Here is an 8,868-nt window from a genome sequence, read left to right as displayed (position 1 = left end):
TTTACCCTTACTTAATTTAATAAGAAAGAAGATAAAATTCCAACAATCATTGTTAAGACTCGAACTCATAAAATTTATGAGTGCATAAATTGTGCTAAAGAGTTCGTTGGCCCATATAGACGTAACTTGAATTATGGTTGTGTATAGGGATAGTAAAAATATTTGGATCCAACTAGATTCGTAAAGATTCAGATATAGAAAAATTTGAATCCTTTGTTGGGAAAATATTCTCTTTAAAAGCATATGTAATTATTTAATTGTAATAAATAATTTTTCTGATTAATAAAATAAATGAGGTATTTTATTCAAATATCTTAATTGCATTAATATTTTGATTAAAATCCATTTAATCATATTATATGTATTTATGTGATCACTATGTGGATTCACAGAAGATATAAATACAAGTTATCTTATGATTAAATAAATTTAGTTCGCAGTTAATAAATAAAGTCGGGCACTTTATTTAGGTATAGACTGTAATGAATTCATTGAATGGTTTGTCTTAATCACGTATGAATTTATTGATGTAGTACGACTACATTGAACAGGATCACATATGAGATTTAATTAGCCTTCAAATGACTGTCAGACTTATTAAATCTCATAAGCATTAATTTTACTTTAATCTTAATCTTGAGTTAGTTATGATTTCATGATTGTAATTGTTATTTCATTTGAGTTACTAATTGGCATAACACACATTTGTGGTCAAGATTACCCGGTATCTTGGTAGGAGCAATTATGAGTATTGAAGTTATAGATTAACAATATAGAATTTGTACAACACATCTCTTAATAAGTTTTCGGCACTTGATCATAGAATTCTCTGGCCAGATGTTAAAAATGATCATTAGAGAAAACCAGTAAGTATCAAGGAACAAGATGTAATTAAATTGATTGGACAGTTGAGATATCAATTTAATTAACGATGTGATACAAATGATTATGCAGTAAAGAAATCAATGTGGCGTGAGACGAATTATTATTCGAACATACAATTATGGAGGTCAGTTCCAATCTTATAGTGGAGTAGAGTTGGAATTAAATGATTAGGCTTGTTTAATTACAGGCTTAATTATTGTAACCACTATTGTATGTTCCCAAATGATCCCTGGGTTAGCTCATTTAATTGACTGCACCACTACTGGATTAATAAGCAAGATAACTAGCTATTTGGGTCAAAAGCCTAAATATATCACTTAGTGGGAGGCTCCATTTAATTAGCTTGTGTATAAAGAGCCTTATATTATTTTACAATGTGGGTCCTCTATAGAAAAAGCAAGTAAGGTGACTTTTGATTTTTATTATTTGGAGTCTATGGTTTTCACTAAAAGGAGATATATAAATGCTTATTTTCTCTAAAGGAAAATACGGCAGCCACTTTATACAGATCAGAGAAAAAAAAAATTCTCTCAATTATTGAGAGAAAAATTTTCTCGTGCTAGTTGTTTTGGTAGTGATAAAGGCACACACACGTCAAGTATAGATCAAATCTGAGTCATAACCTGGAAGATCATTGATGACAATTTGTGATCTAACAGGCGTGGTGGTGACGGATCGTGATCTGAGAGCCTAAATTATTTCAGAGGAAAAAGTCAAATCGGATTTTCAAGGTACAATTTTTAGATTACGTATTCCTATATATTGTATGAGATCAGTCATAAAAAATATTATAAAAATTTAAAAAAAAACTGATCTTTTTCTCCAATAATTAATACCAGAGCCATCTCATATTAATATATAAGAATTTCGTATGAAATTAATCTTGAAATTTATGTATTAGAGTGGCACAATTTATTCAGATATATATTATTTGTTTAATATATGAATAAAGTATGTTATGGTTTGTCTTAATTCATGGTTAGATTCTCTACTGTATTTTTTCTTTGGATCTGTAATAAGAGGGATGGTTTATTATCATTATGTTTCCCTCTTGATTTAGTTTACTGTTATAGAAATTTTGTAGGCCAAAATTGGCCTAGGAAATTTGTAAATTAATCACTGGAAAATTGGGGAAACTTGCTGGAAACTGCGGTAACGAACCAGAGCAGCAGCGCGCGGCCAGCAGTACATGCTGCCAACAACACGTGCTGCAACGCTGCCCACAGTGCAAGCAAAGGGCTTCTGCTTGCGCGCGTGGGTTTGGTATGTTTTCCGGCGAGGCGGCAGTGAACAACGGCTGGACGTTTGTGGAGATGGCGGCTGGGGAAGAAGAAAGAAAGAAAAATATGATTTTAGGGTTTCATGGTTTTTATCATGGAGATCCCTATAGTTTCATAATTTTTCCTTCGGGCAGAAAAGTTTCTAATTTTTTAAGTTTAAATCCAAAAACAATTTTGGACTTAATGAATCATAGTTTTAGACCCAATTTCAATTGAGCTTAATGGATTGAAATACATAGATAAAATTGAACACATTAAATTTATTTTTGGTCCAAAAGTTTTATTTTAATAAATTTTTTTAATTATTTATTTATTTCCTTTCAAAATTAAAATTAGACCAATAAAAAATATAAAAGCTCAATTTCCCCTAGTCCATTAATAAAGATAAGCTTATGGAAGATGGACATTGATAAGAAGCCCAATGAAAATTAGGCTTAGGGTTAATATATTTTTCATTTTAGGAAAGTCATGAATTAAGATTATTTAATTGTTTTTCTATATGTTATGTTTTGGATGATAACATGCCATGATAACATATCATATAGAATAAGTAGTGTCACTCTATGCATAATGATACATGTCATTCATTAATAATGAATTTCATTATATTGTTTGAAATTTGCGTATGTTTAATAATATTAGATATCATCTAGATAATATTATAGGAAGCATGCAATTAACAATATGTATGTTTTAAAAGGAAAAACTAATTTTAAAATATTGGGTGGGAGAGGAAAAATTCAAGATAATTTTCACACGGGCTACATTGTTAGTTTAATAATAAAATTATATATATACCTCGACTTCATAATACGGTGATACTCCATTCGGAGGGTATATATATTAAATATTTTATTTGATGAACTTCTTCAAAGATAAAATTGAAATATTTTTCAATTGATTATTCACCCCAATGGTGACTATTGATATGAAAAATACGTAGATGGAAACAATAGTTATACACTAAACTAAAATTTGTTATTAACCTTCCCAACGAAGCTCTGTTAACAAATTTAGGCCCAAAAAAGATAACGATAACTATTTATCATGTCTCTACATGAAAGTAAATAATCAATATGTAATTGGGTCTAATAAGTATAGACATGACTTCCCCAACGGATAGCTTGTCAAAGCGGAACTAGATTATCATTACAATAAATTAAAATGCATTTATGGTTTTATGCATTTTTGTCATTTATTGTGAATATTATTTCAAATTATTTATGCATGGATATTTTATTTTTTAGAAAATGTCTTCCCTGAGCCCACTTACTATTATTCTAAGTCAAAACAAACTCATTGGAGAGAACTATATAGATTGGAAAAGAAACCTATTCATTGTCCTGACTGCTGAAAATTATAAATATGTCTTAACCCAGCCATGCCCTCCAGTTCCAGTGGAAAATTATAAATATGTCTTAACCCAGCCATGCTCATAGAAATCAGAGAAGACTTTATGAGAAATGGCAAAAGGCTAATGAAATGGAAAAATGCTACATTTTAGTCTCGATTTCTAATATTCTGCAGACCAAACATCAAAACTTGGAGACTGCCACTGAAATAATGGATGGTCTCTAACAGATGTTTGGGCAAAGTACTCGCTTCACGAGACAAGCGGTGTTGAAAGGAATTATGAACAGTAAAATGGGGAAGGGCACAAGAGTTCGTGATCATGTCCTCAAAATAATGGACTATTTGAATGAGGCTGAGATTTAGGGAGCACAAATCAACGATAACTCACAGATAGATATAGTGCTAGAGTCTCTGTCAGAAACATTCAAAGAGTTTAAGGTCAATTATAACATGAACAAAAGAAACATGACCTTAACTGAATTAATGAACGAACTTCATTCTGCTGAAGAGACCTATCATGATGAGAAATCTCTGGGAAGCATAAATATTGCTGAAAAAGCTTCTTCTTCTAGACCTAAGTCGAAAGGCAAAGGTAAAAAGAAAGTTAGGAAAAAGAGACCGTCTATCAAGCAAGATGGCAAGCCGAAAGGCAAATGCTTCAACTGTAGACGGAAAGGTCATTGGAAAAAAGATTGTCCTAAGATTGTAAAATCAAGTATGGAAAATCATTTTGTAATTGAGGCCTGTTTAGTTCAGAATCCTATTTACACTTGGGTGTTGGATTCAGGAGCAACTAATCATATTTGTAATTCACTTTATTGGTTTAAGGAAACTAGGAAAATAAGTGAAGGAAGCATCAAGCTGCAGTTAGGGACATGACAGTGCGTGTCAGCAGTGAAGACTGGATTTGTTTTATTATCTTTTAATAATGAGACTTTAGTTTTGAATAATTGTCTTTATGTTCTAGACATTGAGACTAATTTAATTTCAGTAGCTTGTTTGTCAAAAAAGAGTACACTGTAAATTTTGAATCCTCTGTTTCTATTTTTTATAATAAGAGACTTATTTGTTCTGGTACATTGGAAGATGATTTATATCATTTAAGTCCAATGATCTATTCTATGCATGACACAGTGATCAATAATGATGAGCATATACATTTATCTAAGAAAAGAAATATTTTTTCCGACTAATGTTACCTCTGGCATTTACGCTTGGGTCATATAAACCAAAATAGGATACAAAGAACGATCAAAGATGGGCTTTTTGGGTCCATTAGAAAATGAATTATTGCCACTCTGTGAATCTTATTTAGAAGGGAAAATGACCAAAAGGCCATTCTCGGCCAAAGGAGTACGTGCAACAATACCACTTGAATTGGTACATACAGATGTATGTGGACCAATCAATATACAAGCTCGAGGAGGTTATGAGTATTTCATCACTTTCACTGATAATTACTCGAGATACGATTATGTTTATCTGATGCATCACAAGTCTGAAGTTCTTGAGAAATTCAAAGAGTATAGGGCTGAAATAGAAAAGCAATTAGATAAGAACATAAAGAAACTTCGATCTGATCGAGGTCAATTTCTCTTAGGAGATTTCAAAGAGTATCTGGTTGAAAATGAGATTATATCTCAGTTGACTACCCCGGGAACACCAAAACAAAATGGGGTAGTTGAAAGGAGAAATAGAACTCTTTTAGATATGGTGAGATCTATGCTTAATTATTCGTCATTATCAATCTCTTTTTGGGGACTAGCACTAGAAACTACAGTTTACCTTTTCAACTTAGTTCCATTTAAGTCAGTGCCTAAAACTCCAATAGAATTATGGTCAGGTCGCAAATCAAGTTTACGACATGTCCGTATTTGGGGATCATCAGTACATGTGCTAAAACCAAAGACAGACAAAATGGATTCACATTCTGAGGTTTGTATGATTGTGGGGTATCCCAAAGGAAAAAAGAGAGGTTTATTTTATAGTTCTCAAGATAGGAAAGTGATCGTGAGCACATATTTCACTTCCCTCGAGGAAAACTATATAAATAACTTTAAACCTAAGAGAAAGGTAATACTTCAAGAACTGTCAGGTGATTAGGTTGATGCTCAGCTTTCAACGCCTGTTACAGAACAGGAAGAGTAACAACAACTAGCTTATCAACACATGATTATCCCTGAACAACCATCACTTTTAGAACCTCGTTGTAGTAGGAGGGTAACTAGGTTACCTGCAAGATACATCTTATTGGGATAAACCTATACGGTTATCTCAGATGAACATGTACAAGATCTCACTAGCTACAACGAAGCTCTAATAGATAGAGATGTTGAATTTTGGAAAAAGGTCATGAATCAAGAAATGGAATCTATGTATTCTAATAAAGTCTGGGAACTTATAGATGCACCAAATGGGGTAAAACTTGTAGGGTGCAAGTGGATCTACAAGAGAAAAAGAAGAGTAGATGGAAAGGTGGAAACATTTAAAGTAAGATTAGTAGCCAAAGGATTTACTCAGAAAGAGGGAATCGATTATGAGGAAACATTTTTTTTGGTTGCTATGCTTAAATCCATCAGGATTATGCTCTCCATTGTTGTAGTACTAGATTATAAAATTTGGCAAATAGATGTCAAGACTGTCTTTCTTAATAGGCATCTTGAAGAAAACATCTACATGCAGCAACCAAATGGATTTATACAAAAAGGCCAAGAACACATGGTGTGTAAGTTGCAGAGATCCATTTATGGATTGAAGCAAGTATCCCAGTCATGGAACATTAGATTTGATCAAGCGATTAAATCGTTTGGATTCATTCAGAACATTGATGAACCAGGTGTGTACAAGAAAATTCAAGAAAAATATGTAGCCTTCCTAATTCTTTATGTTGACGATATTCTCCTAATTGGAAACGATATAGGAGTATTGACTACAATAAAGAGTTGGTTAGCAAAACAATTTGATATGAAAGACTTGAGAGAGGCAAGTTATATTCTTAGTATCAAGTTACTACGAGACCAGAAGAATAAAACTTTAGTCTTGTCTCAAGCGGTCTATATCGATAAGATATTGGCTAGATTTAGTATGGAAAATTTCAAGACTGGTTTATTACCATTCAGACATGGAATTACATTATCTAAGGATCAATTACCTAAAACATCTAAAGAGATAGAGAAAATGAGACGAGTTCCCTATGCCGAAGCTGTGAGAAGTCTCATGTATGCCATGCTTTGCACTGGGCTAGACATTTATTTTGCGGTAGGGATGATTAGTAGATATCAATATAATCTTGGACCTGAACACTGGACTGCGGTCAAACATATAATGAAGTATCTGAAAAGAACTAAAAGTTATATACTTATGTATTCTGGTGATGAACACATTCCAGTGGGTTATATTGATTTTGACTTTATGTTAGATAAGGATTCTAGAAAATCAACTTTTGGCTATATGTTTACTTTGGGAAGTGGAGCTATTAGTTAGAGGAGTGTGAAACAATCTTATATCGCAGACTCCACAACTGAAGCTGAATATGTGGCTGCATCCGAAGCTGCAAAAGAAATTGTATGGCTCCACAAGTTCCTACAAGATCTTGAGGTGGTACCTGTTATAACTGCACCCCTTAAATTATTTTACGATAATAGTGGTGCGGTAGCTCAATCTAAGGAACTAAGGAACCACAAGAAACAAAAACATATTGAGAGCAAGTATCATCTTATAAGGGATATAGTGCAAAGAGGTGATGTGAAGTTTACTCAGATTGCGTCACAGCAAAACTTGGCAGATCCTTTTACTAAGGCCATACCTGGAAAACCTTTTAACTTGCACTTAGAATCCATGGGCATGTGTGAGATGCCAAATATGCTTTGAGAGCTAGTAGAAGATTGTTGGGAAAATATGTTCTTTAAAAGCATATGTGTTTATTTAATTGTAATAAATAATTTTTCTGATTAATAAAATAAATGAGGTATTTTATTCAAATATCTTAATTGCATTAATATTTTGATTAAAATCCATTTAATCATTTTAAATGTATTTATATGATCACCATGTGGATTCACAGAAGATATAAATACAAGTTATTTTATGATTAAATAAAATTAGTTCGCATTTGATAAATAAAGTTGGGTACTTTATTTAGGTATAGACTGTAATGAATTTATTGAATGATTTGTCTTAATCATGTATAAATTTATTAATTAACGGTGTGGTACAAAGGATTATGCAATAAAGAAATCAATGTGACTTGGGACGAATTATTATTCGAACATACAATTATGGAGGTCAGTTTCAATCTTATAGTGGAGTAGAGTTGTAACTAAATGATTAGACTTGTTTAATTACAGGGTTAATTGTTGTAACCACTATTGTATATTCCCAAATGATCCCCGGGTTAGCTCATTTAATTGACAGCACCACTCACTACTGGATTAATAAGTAAGATAACTAGCTATTTGGGTCAAAAGCCTAAATATATCATTTAGTTGGAGGCTCTATTTAATTAGTTTGTGTGTAAGGGGCTTTATGTTATTTTACAAAGTAGGTCCCCTATAGAAAAAAACAAGTAACGTGACTTTTGATTTTTATTATTTGGAGCCTAGGACTTTTACTAAAGGGAGATATATAAAGATTTATTTTCTCTAAAGAAAAATACGGCAGCCACTTTATACAGATCAGAGAAAAAATTTTTCTCTTAATTGTTGAGAGAAAATTTTCTTGTGCTAGTTGCTTTAGTAGTGATAAAGGCGCCCACACGTCAAGTGCAGATCAAACCTGAGTCGTAACCTGGAAGATCATTGGTGACAATTCGTGATCTAACAAGTGTGGTGGTGACGGATCGTGATCTAACAGACGTGGTGGTGACGGATCGTGATCTGTGAGCTTAAATCATTTCAGAGGAAAAAGCCAAATCGAATTTTCAAGGTACGATTTTTAGATTACGTATTCCTATATATTGCATGAGATTAGTCATACAAAGTTTTATAAAAATTTAAAAAAACTGATCTTTTTCTCCAACATCCTTACATTAACAAATACATATCGGATGTTAAAAATTAAGATTCATATATCCGGATCGGGATCTAGATACAAGTGCATCCAAAAAATCAGATATCTGGATCTATATTATTTTTTAATTTAATTATTTGTTAAATTAAAAGATATATAAGTTAAATGAAAAAAATGAAACCAATGTGGACTTGTGGTGGTGTTAAACTTGGATTTGTATTATTTTGAATGTTTGATTTATGTGTGGTACTTTTATTTATGGACTAATAGTGTTGTTTGAATTTTTGATTGTTGAATTACAATTAGATTTTATTTGATTTTATAAGGTAAATTTGTTTAATTT

This window comes from Citrus sinensis, chromosome 3, assembly GCF_022201045.2.
Source record: "Citrus sinensis cultivar Valencia sweet orange chromosome 3, DVS_A1.0, whole genome shotgun sequence".
Lineage (NCBI taxonomy): Eukaryota > Viridiplantae > Streptophyta > Magnoliopsida > Sapindales > Rutaceae > Citrus > Citrus sinensis.
The sequence above is the reverse complement of the archived record's forward strand: the minus strand, read 5'-3'. Positions refer to the sequence as shown.